Source organism: Arachis duranensis, chromosome 10, assembly GCF_000817695.3.
Source record: "Arachis duranensis cultivar V14167 chromosome 10, aradu.V14167.gnm2.J7QH, whole genome shotgun sequence".
NCBI lineage: Eukaryota > Viridiplantae > Streptophyta > Magnoliopsida > Fabales > Fabaceae > Arachis > Arachis duranensis.
Genome location: NC_029781.3, coordinates 85,463,063 through 85,479,546, shown reverse-complemented (window position 1 = coordinate 85,479,546; position 16,484 = coordinate 85,463,063).

Genomic DNA, 16,484 nt, shown 5'->3' with positions numbered 1-16,484 from the left:
GAAGCATGTCCACACCATATGATTGACAAGATAGTGTTACTCGGCTACTTTACACAAGGCATGAAATCTCAAGATAGGACCACATTGGAAGGTGCTAGCAATGGGTCTATGAAAAAGTACAAGACTACGAAAGAAGCATGGCAATTGATCAGCAACTTAGCGGAATCAACTAGGAATCACAGGCAGAAACAAAGTCGGTCAAGAGTTATCGCAGAGGTATCCACTAGCAAAAAGACTGCTGCTATAGCTCAGAGCTTATGTGAAATGACTAACTTGCTGAAGCAGATGCAGCTAAGTCAAGAATAGCCTCAGCAAGTTCAGCCTTCTCCACCACAGCACAACCAGCAGTTGGTTCCACAAAGAGTATGTGGAATCTGTGCAGATTACAGTCACTACACTGATGAGTGTCCGCAACTTCAACCGGAAGACCACACTGTAGTAGCCACTCATAACTTCTATGACCGCCCCAATCAAGGGTACAATCAAGGTGGCAGCTATAACCATGGATGGCAGGATAACTCTAACCAAGGTTGAAGAGATAATTCTAACCAGGGTTAGAGGGACAATCATAACAGAGGAGGCAGAGATAACAATGAAAATTAAAGGTAGAATAATAATAACAACTTCAGGCAGCAAAATCAGAATCAGGCCTACAAAGCACCTCATCTAAGACAGCCTCAAGCATCTCAACAGACCTCTCAAATCATTTATCCCTCTTCATCTCCTAATGATGAGTTACTACAATCTATTGATCGGAGACAACATGCCATAGAAAACAACTTTACTGCTACTCTGAATGGTGTGACTTCTACTTTGCAAGCCCTTGTCTCACAGATTGGATCAATGAACAACTCCAACAACCAGTCTTCAAGTTCTGATGGACTCCCCTCTCAACCATTACCCAATTCAAAGGGAGGCATTAATGCCATCACCCTAAGGTCTGGAACCACACTACAAGAGAGGAATTAGGAAGAGCCAAACTCACCTGAACACGCCTCAGTTGAAGAGGTAGCAGAATTAGAAGATGTTGAGGAAGAAAAGGATATACAGGACATGACTGAGGAAGAAAATGCTAAATCACAGGAAGAAGCACCAAAGGGCGTAGACATTGTAGAAAATGCCAGTCCTATTCCATTTTCACAACATGCAAGGAAGCCCAGAAAGCAGTTGGAACCTGATCCCAAAATGGTAGAAATATTCAAAAAGATTGAGGTAACTGTTCCCCTTTTTGATGTTATTCAACAGGTACCTAAATACGCAAAGTTTCTAAAGGATTTATGCATACATAAAGACAAATTAATGAATTAGAAACTATTCCTTTAGGTAGTTCTATATCTGCTTTAATGGGACATATACTTGAAAAATGTAGTGACCCAGGTCCATGCATGGTTAACTGTACCATTGGAGGTGTGATATTTTTTGATTGCATGTGTGATTTAGGAGCATGTGTTAGTATAATGCCTTTATCTGTATATGATGTTTTGAGGCTCCCTCCCTTAAAAAGGTCGGCAGCTCGTTTTGTGTTAGCAGATAAAAGTATTATTACAGTGGTTGGAGTTGCTGAAGATGTATTAGTGGGTATTAAAGGTCTCACTTTCCCCATTAATTTTTACATCCTGGAGAGGCCCAAAATGACTCAGAGAAACCATCATCAATCCTACTCGAAAGACCTTTCTTGAAGACCTCGAAGTTCAAATTAGATGCTTTTGCAGGAACATACTCTTTTGAAATAGACGGCCGAGTAGTAAGCTTCAATCTGAATGGAGTTATGAAGCATCCTCTAGAAGATCATTCTATCTTCCAGTGTGACATCATAGATGAGACCATAGCTGAAGTTCACCAGGAGGAGTTTGAAAAGAAGTACATAGGACAAAGTCAGAGTGTGGGGAATTCTGAGGACAATGAAGGTAATCTACCACTGCCACCAGCTCCAGAAAATCCAGAGCCTGACCATGAACAAACGTTAGAATTGAAACCCCTCCCTCCACACCTCAAATATGCTTACCTCGAGGACAAGCAGAAGTTTCCAGTTATCATTGCACGGGACCTCACTTCTCAACAGGAAGAACAGTTACTTAGTGTGCTGAGGAGGCACAAGAAAGCAATTGGGTGGAGTTTGGCAGACATAGTAGGCATCGACCCTCAAGTTTGTGAGCACATAATATTTTTAGAAGAAGGAGCAAGACCCGTTCGTCAACCCCAAAGAAGACTGAACCCAACTATCTTAGAGGTTGTCAAGAAGGAAGTGACCAGACTACTAGAGGCAGATATTATCTACCCCATCTTAGACAGTGAATGGGTGAGCCCAGTACAAGTGGTGCCCAAGAAGTCTGGAGTCACTACAGTGAAGAATGAGCATGGAGAGCTCATAGCAACCAGAGTACAGAATACCTAGAGGGTCTGCATTGATTATAGGTGTCTCAACCAAGCCACTCATAAGGATCACTACCCTCTTCCATTCATTGATCAAATGCTGGATCATCTGTCAGGTAAATCACATTATTGCTTTTTAGATGGTTACACAAGCTACTTCCAGATTCATATAGCCCCTGAAGATCAGGAAAAGACTACTTTGACATGTCCTTTTGGGACTTATGCTTATAAGAGAATGCCCTTTGACTTATGCAATGCACCAGCTACTTTTCAAATGTGCATGATGAGTCTTTTCTCTGATCTTATTGAGGACTGTATAGAAGTTTTTATGGACGATTTTAGCATTTATGGTGATTCTTTTATCCTTTGCTTGAATAGTCTATCTAGAGTATTAGATAGATGTGTCAGTACAAACCTTGTATTAAATTTTGAAAAATGTCATTTTATGGTGAAACAAGAAATTGTACTAGGACATGTTGTGTCTAATACTGGTATTTCTGTAGATCCAGCAAAGGTGGATGTTATTTCTAGTTTGCCTTACCCCTCCTCTGTGAGGGAAGTCCGTTCGTTCCTTGGCCATGCAGATTTTTACCGAAGATTTATTAAGGACTTTAGTAAGGTAGCACTTCCCCTATCCAGGTTACTGCAGAAAGATATCGAGTTCGAGTTCAGTGAGAATTGCAAACAAGCGTTTGATAAGTTGAAGACCGCCCTGACTCAAGCTCCAATTGTGAGAGGACTTGACTGGAGCCAGCCATTTGAAATCATGTGCGATGCTTCCAACCATGCAGTAGGAGTAGCGCTGACTCAACATGAAGGTAAAGATCCTTTTGTCATTGCTTATTCGTCTAAGACTTTAGACACTGCTCAGTCTAACTACAATACTACTGAAAAAGAGCTTCTTGCTATTATTTTTGCTCTGGATAAATTCCGAGCCTATTTACTTAGTGCTAAGGTAGTAGTGTATTCAGACCACGTAGCTCTAAAGTATTTATTAGCTAAAAAGGAATCCAAACCAAGGGTTATACGTTGGATACTGCTACTACAAGAATTTGATTTAGAAATAAAGGATAGGAGTGGTAACCAAAATCTAGTGGTAGACCACTTGAGTCACCTTGAGCACATTAAAGATGACTCCACTCCTATAGCTGATAATTTTCCATTTGATAACCTACAAGCAGTATCTGAAGTAGTCCCTTGGTATGCACCTATCGCTAATTATCTAGTTAGCTGCACTTTTCCTCCAAATTTTACTAAGCACCAAAGAGACAAGTTGAAAAGTGAGTCTAAATATTATATATGGGATGACCCCTATTTATGGAGATATGGCGCTGACCAGGTAATTAGACAGTGTGTGCCTCAATCAGAATTCCAGTCCATCTTAGAGGCCTGTCACTCATCTGAGAGTGGAGGACATTTTGGCCCTCAAAGAACAACTAGAAAAATCTTAGACTGTGGATTCTGGTGGCCCACTCTTTTTAAAGACGCTGCTGAATTTTGTAAATCTTGTTCCCCATGCCAAAGGTTTGGTAATATATCCCAGAGGGATGAAATACCTCAACAAATTATGCTTTTCTGTGAAATTTTTGATGTTTGGGGCATTGACTTCATGGGTCCATTTCCAAATTCTAATGGCCACCTTTATATACTGTTAGCTGTAGATTATGTTTCTAAATGGGTAGAAGCAATTCCGACCATACTGATGATGCTAACACTGTTGTTTCCTTTGTTAGAAACCATGTTATTTGTCGCTTTGGATCACCACGAGCAATCGTGAGCGATCAAGGCACCCATTTTTGTAACAGGAGACTAACAGGATTACTGAAGAAGCATGGGATCATTCATAAAGTAGCAACAGCCTATCATCCTTAGACTAATGGGCAAGTCGAGGTGTCTAACAGAGAGATAAAGTGCATACTGCAGAAGATAGTCAAACCTCATAGAAGGGACTGGAGCACCAGGCTGCAAGATGCACTCTAGGCATACAGAACAGCGTACAAGACACCCATTGGGATGAGTCCTTTTCGCTTAGTCTATGGAAAGGTCTGTCATCTTCTAGTTGAAGTAGAGCACAAAGCTTTTTGGGCAGTAAAGGAATGCAACATGGGATCTGAGAAGGCCGGAGCTGAAAGGAAGTTGCAATTGCAAGAATTGAAGAGCCTTCGCCTAGAAGCTTATGAGAACTCAAGGCTGTACAAGGAGAAAATGAAAGCTGTACATGATCAACACATCAAGAGAAAAGAGTTCCAACCTGGGGATTTAGTCCTCCTTTACAACTCCAGACTGAGGCTCATGCCAGACAAGTTACGATCAAGGTGGGAAGGTCCATATAGAGTCGAGAAGGCTGAGCCGTACGGAGTTTTTCACCTAAGTCACCCTTCAAGCTCTGAACTCATCAAGGTTAATGGACATCGTTTGAAGCTCTACCATGGTGAGAAGGTGACAAAAAACAAGGAGTTAGATATCTTCCTCTTGAAGGATCCACTCGCAACAAAAAACTGAGCTACTGAAGCGTCCAACTTAAGGACGTTAAAGCAAAGTGCTAGGTGGGAGACAACCCACCACGGTATGATCATTCCCCTTCTTCTCCTTATCTTCCCTCTTCTATAACTCTTCTCCATATTACTGCCTATATCTTGCACCTCATCTGCATACTGCATTTGCATAAAAAAATAAAAAATAAAAAATAAAGAGAGAGAAAGAGAGAGAGAGAGAGAGAGAGAGAGAAAAAGCACGTGACGCGTCAGCGTTAACGACGCGTCTGCGTCGCATGGGCATTGGAAATAAAAAAAAGATTGAATAGAGAGTTGCACCGGAATGTGGCTAGAGGCATGCCTTAGGCACAATTTGATCCACGCGACCGTGTGGATGACGCAACCGCATCATTTGCAATTTGGCCTCACCACGCGTCCGCGTCACCCACGTGAACGTTTGGCCTTGCAATTCGACGTAACAAGGGTGAATGGCCAAAAGTTGTGTAGGAGCTGGGCTATACTTGTGCTAATCGCACAGGCCCTTCCACGCGAACGCATGCCCCACGCGTCTGCGCCATTTTCTCAAGATGGCCATCCACGCGATCGCGTCACCCACGCGACTGCGCCACCCTAAATTTTGGCAAAACCTAAATTAAACAGAGAGTTGTGCGAGCGCGAAGCTGCCCTCGCGCCACTAGCGCAAATCCTGTCACGCGTCCGCGTGACCGACGCGTCCGCGTCACCTCACTTAAGGGCCTTCCACGCGAACGCGTGCCCCACGCGAACGCGTGCCCCACGCGAACGCGTGCCCCACGCGTCCGTGCCGTTTGCGCTGCCCAACTCATTCAAATCTGCCAACCTGCTTTATCTTTTCTTTCTCCCAATCTTATTTTCTCTTCTTCCTTCTTCCTTCTTCCTTCTTTCTCACTTTCTACTCTCTCTCTCTCACCCCCATTAACAAGGTTTTCTTTTCTTCCCCCCTTACTTTTCTGTTTTTCTTCTTATTTTTCTATGTTATCTTCTCTTTTTTTCTTTTCCTTTTACTTTCACTATCCATATTTTCTTCTTCTTTCTTTCTTCCTTTTTACTTGGTGTTGGAAATTTATTTGAGTCATTATTTCTCTTTATATGCTTGTGGATTGTTGTAAAATTGTTTGGCAATTATATATTACCTTTCCAAAGGGGTGCTTGCTCGTTTACTTTAATACTTTCTATACCTTATATACCATGCATGCTATGTGTTTGTGAAAAAGCCCGTATGGCATCATGCACTTTTCTACATTATTCTATTCTACTATTCAATGCTTGCTTTTCACAAATTCCCTTTACTATTTTATTAATTGAATTTAATTGTCAATACAAACGTGATGGTTTGTTACGAAGTGATGCTTGATCTATGCTACTCATGCATTTGCCAGCATGCCAATAAACATCTTGCATCTACTTACCCTATCATGCACTTGCTTTATTTCCTTTGACGAACTTTTCACATGTTGTCATGACCATGTGTTCACTTCATTCCTCTTTACCGTGCATTGATTATCACTCATACAATCCTCTTCCTTGCTCTATCTCTTTAAATTTAATTTACTTTCTCTTCTCTTTTTCAGAATGGCCACCAAGAAGGGCAAAGAGAAAGCTACCTCCAAATCCACAACAAGGAAAGGAACAAAAAGAACACTAGTGGCAGAACCTTCTTCAACTGCAGTCAAGCCCTCAACAAAAAGAATTAAAAGGATTATAAAGCTTGATGAAAAGGAAAGAGCCTTCCCAGCAAAGGACACTGCACGATTTCCAAATCGCTACTGTGAGCAGATGTTTCCTATTCTGGTAGCTCGGAATTACAACAATGAACACCTTCTTATCCTTCCACCTCGTATTGCCAACTTTGTTGAGCCGCAAATTGCACAAAGACATTGGGGATTCCTACAGAGACAGCCACGATAGGTCAATCTTTCTTGGGTAGTTGAGTTCTACTCCAACTTCCACCTGCCAACCCTACAGTCTGTTTATATACGTCAGAAGCAAGTCCCTATTACAAAAGAAGCCATTCAGCGAGCCTTAGATCTTCCCCATGCTCCAGAAGGATTGGACGCTTTTCAGAAAGCCGCAATCAAGCGCCAGGCGTACAACTTTGACTGGGACGCTGTTCTCAGAGTTATCGCTCAACATGGCAGCAAATGGATCTTCGGATACCATCGTTTTCATCATAAGGGAATCTCGGCTTCCGTACTTACCTTAGAGGCTCACGTATGGGCACAAATTATGTCCCATTACGTCTTCCCGAGCACTCATGAGTCCTCCTTCACCGCAGACATGGCCGTTCTACTATGGTGCATCCTCACAGACCAGCCTCTAAATTTACTGAGACATATCCGAAATGCTATGGAACACTTGCAGATCGCGGGCAACCTACCTTTCCCCGCCTTGGTCTCTGATCTTGTCTCAGCAGCCAGAGTTCCCTAAAGAGCTGGAGACACCAAAGCTATACTTCCACACGGGATGATCAGTACGTCCCTAACGGGAGATATCTCAGGCCACCACTTGCCACTACCAGTCAGTCCATAGAGGATGTTGTAGTTTCTCCACCATCTACTAGTCAGCTGCTGCATCAAATACTGGCGTGGTTGGACCAACAAGACAAGAAAGCAAAGCTTCGAGAGCGCCGTAACCACCGCCGTTTCCACTACCTCAAGGAGCTACTCACAGGCAACCACAGACCTGACGAGGACCCAGACACTTCGGACTCCACTTCCTTCACCAGCACAAGGAGCCATGACAGTCCCGACTGTGGAGACACTGCCACCAGCCCACCATTGTTCTTGACAGATGGCACCGAGGACGGTACAAATCCTTAAGTGTGGGGAGGTCGGTCAGTACCTGATTTCCGGAGGTAATTTCTCTTCCCTAAACACCAATAAATTAGGATATTTAGTTAGTTTTTCTTTTGTAGAATAGGATAAATTGCATAGTAAGAGATTAGTTGCATGCATGTTCTACTTGATTGAAAAGACAATAAGTTTCTTCTAAGATTATTTTTGGAACAAAAATTTCACTAATTTTAATTAAAACTTTTATGTTAAATTTGCTTGAAGTTGTATTTGGAACGTGGTTTTTGAGCTAAAAGAACACACAACCCGTGAGATTTGAGCCTTTATGCATGGTTACATTATTTAACCATAATTGTTTTATTCTTGTGTGTTTACTTCTCTATGATTGTAATCTATATTTTGCTCCATCCTATATGTCCAATGTTCAATATATTTATATGCTGCATATGATTGAGGCCATTAATTGTTTAGCTCACTTATCCAAATTAAGCCTATCCTTTCAATTACCTTTGTTAGCCACTTTGAGCCTTTAAATCTCATTTGTTCTGTAATTTACCACATTACTAGCCTTAAGCAGAAAAATAATTATATATCCCAATTTGAATCTTTGGTTAGCTTAAGACATAATTGTGTGTGCTAATTAAGTATGGGAAATTGTGGGGACAAAGGATAATAAGGGAATGTGTCATGATAATATAATGGGAATTTGGACACCTACTCATGTGAAACTATAAGAATAAAAGATCTATGTGCATTGATTAGCTATGTTTATTTTTATGTTTATGTTAAAAAAAATATTCAATAAATAAATAAGGGAACAAAATTACCCCAATGCTGAGTTAAGAATTCAAAGATCAATGCATGTATGATAAAATTAAAATAAAAAGTTGATACATGAGTATGGAATGTGAAAGAGAATTCTGGGTAGCTAGGTATGAACTCTAAAGTTATATAAAATATATATATGTTATGTTAAAGTTTGGGTTAATTAAAGATTCAATTTATAAGCTCACTTAACCATATATGTATCCTTACCTTTACCTTGGCCCCATTACAACCTTGAAAAGACCTCATGATGTTGCATTAGTATATTAAATATTGTTGATTGGTTAGGAGAAGAACAAAAATTAGGGAGCATGATTAGAGAGGGATAGAGTGATTACCCTATACACTAGAGAGACTAGAGTATACATACATCATCAGTGAGTGTTCAATGCTTAAAATTCTATGTTCCCTTCTTTCATGAGCCACCTTCTTGCATTTTTATCTGTTCTTACTGTATGAGAATTGAATTAGTGGAACTTGATTTATAATTATTTTGAAGAGCTTATTTATTCTTGATCAAGTAGATAAGAATCATATAGTTGCATTCACATATATAGGTTGCACAAGTTGTGTTATAACTCTGAGAACGGCATCTGATAAACCACTATTTTATGGTTTATAATGTGTTTAATTGTGTGGTTTTATCATGATCTTTACCCACTTATTCATATAATTAGCATGCATTTATATTTCCTTCCTAAAATTATTACATGATTGAAAACTTACTTCCTAGAGACTTTTAATTAAGCATTTTAATTCTCCTTTATTCCATTCGATGCCGTGATCTGTATGTTAAGTGTTTCAGGCTTTATAGGGCATGAATGAGTTGGAGATTGGAAAGGAAGCATGCAAAAATGGAAGGAACACAAAGATTTGAGGAGATAACCAGCGAGAAGTCACGCGGTTGCATGGCTGACGCGACCGCGCGAGATAGAAGAAATAACAGTGACGCGCTCGCGTGCCTGACGCAACCGCGCGGATTGGAAGCTGCATGAACGATGCGAATGCGTGGACGACGCACACGCGTGGTACGAGAAACGCCGAGTGACGCGAATGTGTGGATGACGCGGCCGCGTGACATGCGCGATCTGCAGAATTTTGGAAGTCACTGGCAGAGTTTCTGGACCGGATTTCAATCCAATTTTCGGCCAAAAACACAGATTAGAGCCAGGAAACATGCAAAGACAGAAGCCAACATTCATTCCGCATATATTTTAGTTTCTAGATCTGAAATTACTCCTCCCCTAGGTTTTTACTCACTTGAACATTCATAGTTAGGATTTTGAAGGTTTTGGCTTTAGCTTCTGAGAAGAGTCTACCTCCGATACTAGTCATTATAGTCTGTTATTTACTTTTCATTTATTCTTCCATATTCTTAATTTCCCTAGAGTTGACTTTGGATTATTTTCATGAGTTATTAATATAGACTATTTTTTATTTTCAATTAATCCCTTTCATTATTATTCATCATGTCTTCTTTTATTTTCTCCATTAATTCTGTGAAGTTTATAATTATGATGAGTGAGTAGTCCCATAACTTGATTGGGAGATGATTGAAAGGAACCCTTGAGTTGAATCACTCAAGAGAGAAATTATAATTGGGTTATTTGTTGGATCACCCTCTAATCATTGACACCAATCCTTCCCAAGAGAGAGGACTAGGACTTATGACTAGAAACAGCTTTCCAACTTGCTTGACTTTCCTTTACCTAGTAAGGGATAACTAAGCAGAGCAACTTCCAATTATTAATTAATCTTGAGAGTACTTCAACAAGAATAGGGCTTTCAACTAATCTACTCCCAGTCAAGGCTTTTATTTAAGATTAATTAAATTCTCTAATTTAATTTCCTGTTATCAACTCAACCATTTTTGAAAACACCTGATTGATAAAATAGCACATTTCTCTACAACTTGTTGGGAGACGACCTGGGATTCATACTCCCAGTATTTTAATTTCAATATTGTGACAACCCTTTTAAATTGATAAGCGAATTTTCGGATGGTTAAGGACTGTACTTGCAACGTATTTCTATTAATAAATTCTTAACTCGCCAATTTTCGCCACGTCACATATCTTCTCCATAGACTCTCATCTTATTGACAAGATCTGTAACACGAGTAAAATATTGCTCAATAATTTTTGAGCTAGGCATCTCATACCTTTCATATTCTCTTTTGAAAGACTGTAGCTTTGCTTTCTGCCTTTTTCTACGCCTTTATATGACAGCTTCAACGTGTTCCAGGCTTTTTTTGCACTTTTGGCATTTTCTATTTTGCCAAACACCGTATATTCTACAACTTGATAAAATTGAGATAGCGCCAATTGATCTCTCTTCTATTGGGAAGCATCTGCTCCTTCTTGCGAACCCGGTTCAATGAAATTTCACAGGTTCTAGGTCTTCAAATGGGTAGACATCAAAGTCTTCCAATAACTATAATCAAGTTTTCCATTTAACTTGGGACCGGACACACAATATTGAAAGTATTTACCATACTGACTCAATGAATAAACAACTATGTGAGAACTCTCTCACACCTCACAAACTCTCAAACACTAGGCACTGGATTAACCAGCTCTGATACCAAGTGAAAGTAAAATACCCACACTTTATTGATCTCAAAATCACTCACTCACATAAGTAACACTACCATATATTTAATCTCTCAAAATTTCCAACACTCATAGAACCAAAAAAACACTTCTCATAATCATGTTTTTTACATTTCAAAGAACACACCTATAGTACATGAGTTTGAGCCTATTTATAGGCAACTACTTAATCAAAATAATATTTCTTAATATGCTAATGAATATTGTGGAGTCTTCTATGTTGAATTCAACTTGTACAAGTTGATAGTACAAGAAATTTGTAGAATCTTAGTGATGAACCATAAATTTATAACCACTTTAAATTCAAAGTGAATTCTGCCTTTGACTTTCTAAATTTTTGTTACTTGCATACCACTTGATTTAATTTTTTAACATTAACTTTGCTCAAATGTATTACTCTTATACCTTTTCTACCTTTGTTGTTGTGCTTAGAGAAGAAGGTTGGAGAGGATTGAGGAGGTGACATAGTGTAACAAAAGATGAAATTTGAGGAAGGAAGATGGAAAAGGAGAAAAAGAAAAAGGAAAACAAATTATTTATGTAATTTTATTTGTTTCAGTTGCTATATTTATCTTAAAATCAAATAGGATATTGAAATTTAACTCAATTTTGTATATTTTATACTAAATATAATATACAGATTTAATTAGTCTTTATTTTTTAATTTTTGTCTCTCAATTTCTGTTTTTCAATCTCAATCTTTTTTTTAAATACAGCTTATTTAAAGAACATCTAGGAAGACCATTGACATAATAAAGCATGTGTTGTTTAAGATAAATGAAGTCGTGCTTGGCGTCCGAATAATCTATTGGCATAAGATTGCAATGTTAAAGGTATATATATGGCTAAATATTATATATTAAAATGAATTTTTTATTATTGCTTTTCTTTATTTCAATATGATAGAAGATAAAAAAGAATATTAAATAACATTGCATTGACATTAGTCTCTATTAATAAACTTTTTATTTATTTATTAATACTTTATATATTAAAAAATGAATTATTTTTGAATGCCTTATTCTATTTCAATAACCGTAAATAAAGATAGAGTTTAAAAAAAATGAATTAGGATTATATATAAGAAAAAGAATTAAATTGGATCAAAATTTTAATTTGGCCACGTCAATTAGTCGTTACAATATTTAGTGTGGCAATTGTTGCCACATCATCGCTGTAATTATTGATTCATTTTTGAAAAGGAGTTTCTCGATTTGAGATACTACTATAGTAGAATTAGAATCTAAAAGATCAAATTAAATAATGATGTGAATCTAAGAGACCACTACAAAAATTTACTCATCATCAATTACTTATTTGTCATGAAGTTAAGTTTGCCAAACTAAATGCAAAAAACAAGAATGTGCGTCATAATTCTACAAGAGTAGTGTTAGAATACCAGTATAATTTATTATTTTTGGCTAATAATTAGTCAAGAAAATTATAAATATTAGTTAAAAATATGATATTAAACTACTAAACTAAAAATACTAATTTGCTAGTTAAAAATATTGACCAATATAAAATAAAATTATTAACCCTCAAAATTTTTTCATTCTACCATTCTCAAAATACATTATGGGTGTATAGAACTTAATTTTGAGATATTACTTAATAAAATAAATGCTAACTGCTAAGTAATTTATGCCAATAAAATATTGTGGCATATAGCACCATAATTTGAGTTTTTCTACATATTTAAATTTTTTTGGTAATCAAGTCCAACTAAATTGGTTCAAACTCAACAAAAATCAGTTTTATTAGTGAGAGCATGAACACACACTCTAACTATTTTAACGTTCGTCCTCCTCTTCTTCTTCCTTCTTCGCGTTCCTCATCTTTCTTCTTCACATTCCTTCTTCTTCTTCGCATGTTTCCTCTTCATCGTTGTTCTTTCATTGCTGCTGTTGTTGTTGCATTTTTTTCTTTTTCTTCTCTTCTTATTAGTGATTTTGCAGCATTATGTATTTCTTCCTCTTCTTTGTTTGATTTTTTCTTGTTTTTATTGTTGTTAAGAAAGTAGAACAAGAAGAAAATAAACAAGAAAGAGAAGATAAACAAGAAAAGAAGAAGAAAATGATGATGATATAAAAATTGAGGAGTTTTAAATTATGCAGAATTTATCAAGAAATAACACCGAAATTTATTAACCATTACACAGGAGTTTCTCAATTTTGACACCGAAATTTCTTAACCATGACACAAGTTCTTATTAAGAGGGAGAAACAAGAATTATGGGTAGTATTTGTAACAAAATTTTGTTACAAAAAATCTAAATTTTGAAACGAAAGGAATTTGTGACAAAAAAAAGGTTGTTGCAGTATGTCTCGTTACAAAAAGTTTTTGTAACAAAAAATAAAACTGTTACAATACAAAGTAATATTTTGTATCAAATTTTTTTTAATACAAAAACTTTTTTTATTACAAAAGTGATAATAATTTTTTACCTTTAAAATTTTTTTGGTAACAATATATTTTTTCTATCAGAAAATTTTGTTACAAAATATAACTTAATTTTGTAACATTTTTTCTTTAGTTATAAAAGCACAACATTTATTTTGTAACAATTTTTTAATACAAATTATATACATAATTTATCAAATTATTTTTTATTAACTGATGTATTAATTAATTTACTGAGTAAGTTAACATTTATATAATATGTAATAACATAAATAATTCAGACATGCTTCATTTAACTAAGATTGTTTTAAAAGAAAATAACATTAGTGTCTACATTATATCGATTAGTTTCACAAGTTATATTTCTTCTACAAGTTTAACCAAAAGTTAAAAGTCTAATATAGATTAGTATCTTTATGAATCAAAATATTCTTAAGTCCTTTAGGTAGCATGTTGTCACCATTTTAACACTCTTGTAAATGACAAAAATTAGAAACAAGATATAACACTAATTAAAAATTTTTCCATTCACTTTCATTCAAAATTTTTAGAAAAATTTGGACAGAACCTCTCCTAAAACTTGGATATTTCCACTATCTAAAATTCCATAAAAAATAACAAATTCATCACTTATTTCTTAACCAATACACAACCAAATTTATGAAACTAAATAACAGGACATTTGCTATTTCTCAACCATGACACAACTAAAATATAATAAATAGATCCATATACAATTAAACTAGACTAATACAAACTATCCTAGCATTTGTCAATTCTCAATTTGCCATTTCATTTTGCTTATCTAAGACCAGACAGTTAATCAACATTCAACAAAAGAAAATAATTTTTAGAAGGAAGCAAATCATGCAATATACAAAATATATCTTATGCGGTGTGGCTCTATACAATGTACATCTCCTGTCTTAATTATTATAGTCTAATCGTTCTTAATTACTTGTCGACCATGGAAATAGTCATACATAATCTCTCTACTCACTTCGTACTTTATATCTTATTGTAAAGATCTTTATGTAATATTCCAAAATAAGTGACTGTCCATGCTGTAATCATATGATTCAGGTTATAATACAAAGAGAGCCATACCGAGTGATTCTTGAATATTCTCGAAGGTGTACACCAAACACCCTTGTGTTGCAAACTCATTCAAACAGAACTTCTTTTATTTATTGCAATGACAGTTGAACTGGTAGGAGATGATGGTAGACTATGCTGTTTATAAGCATTTACTGAAGGACTCGGAGGCTCACTTTGAGTTCTCATGGCAACAACATACTCATGTTGTAATACCATGTAAAAGGAAACAACAGCTCATAAATCATATCTATATGTCAGAAAGAGATGAAGTTCATGACTTTACCTTTCGTATCAGGATCATACGAAAAAAGAACAATTCTCCCAAAGGTAAAGTCGCCAAAAAAAAACTATTGTGCAAATGACCTGTTAAAGGTTTGAAATTTAGTTGAACAATGGGCAATATATGCCTTTAATATTTTAGTAATTTACATCTTTTTTAGTAAAAAAAAGTATAAGAAAGGTATTTTTTGTTAAAAAAATTTAAGTTAGGGACAGTTAACTTAACCACTCAACTAGTTAAAGATGTTGATAACTAATGAGTGATTAAAGGGTACGCTGAACAATTTCCACCAAAAAGCAAGTGGTGATAAATATTCAACAGACTTTCAATGAATAACATAACAAATTATTTGAGATCAACTAATAGTACTTCTAAAATATAAAAATATCATAATTTTTGCACATTGAGAAAAGTGTTTGAGATATACAATGAATAATATCAAATATGCTATTTCAGTAAGAATTTTTACCTCAGCACTGCACAAAATACAAAACAAAGCTTCCTTTTCTCTAGATTGTTACTGTAGATTATTATCTTCATTACTGTGACAATATTCTCTAACAATGCTTAATAACAAAACAAAGTAAGTTGATCAGTTAATTAAACAAAGTAAGCTTCCTCTCGGCCATGCCTGGACCATCACTTATGTATTTTCAACGGTGGAGTTTTTACACACCATAGATTAAGGTGTGGAGCTCTGCTGTACCTCGAGTTTTAATGCAAAGTATTACTATCTTTTATTCAATTCAGCTTGTTCTTATTCTAAGATATTCGTAGCACTTCAACATGACGAATGTGATGATCCGTGACACTCATCATCATTCTCACCTATGAACACGTGATTGACAACCACTTCCATTCTACCTAAGAACGAACGAATATCTCTTGGATTCCTTAATTAGAATATTCGTGGTATAAGCTAGAATTATTGGCGGCCATTCTTGAAAATCCAGAAAGTCTAAACCTTGTTTGTGGTATTCCGAGTAGGATTCAGGGATTGAATGACTGTGACGAGATTCAAACTCGCGATTGTTGGGCGTGGTGACAGACGCAAAAGAATCAATGGATTCTATTTCGACATGATCGAGAACCAACAGATGATTAGCCGTGCTGTAACAAGCATTTGGACCATTTTCACTGAGAAGATGGGAAGTAGCCATTGACAACGGTGATGCCCTACATACAGCTTGCCATGGAAAGGACTAAGGAGTATGAAGGATTGGATGAAAGCAGTAGGAAAGTAGAGATTCAGAAGGGATAAGCATCTCCATACACTTATCTGAAATTCTCACCAATGAATTACATAAGTATCTCTATCTTTATTTTATGCTTTATTTATCTTTATATTTTCGAAAACCATTATAACCATTTGAATCCGCCTGACTGAGATTTACAAGATGACCATAGCTTGCTTCATACCAACAATCTCCGTGGGTTCGACCCTTACTCACGAAAGGTATTACTTGGACGACCCAGTGCACTTGCTGGTTAGTTGTGCGGAGTTGTGACAAAGTGTGATTCACGTTTGAGAGTGCTACCAAGTTTTTGGCGCCATTGTTGATGATCACAATTTCGTGCACCAAGTTTT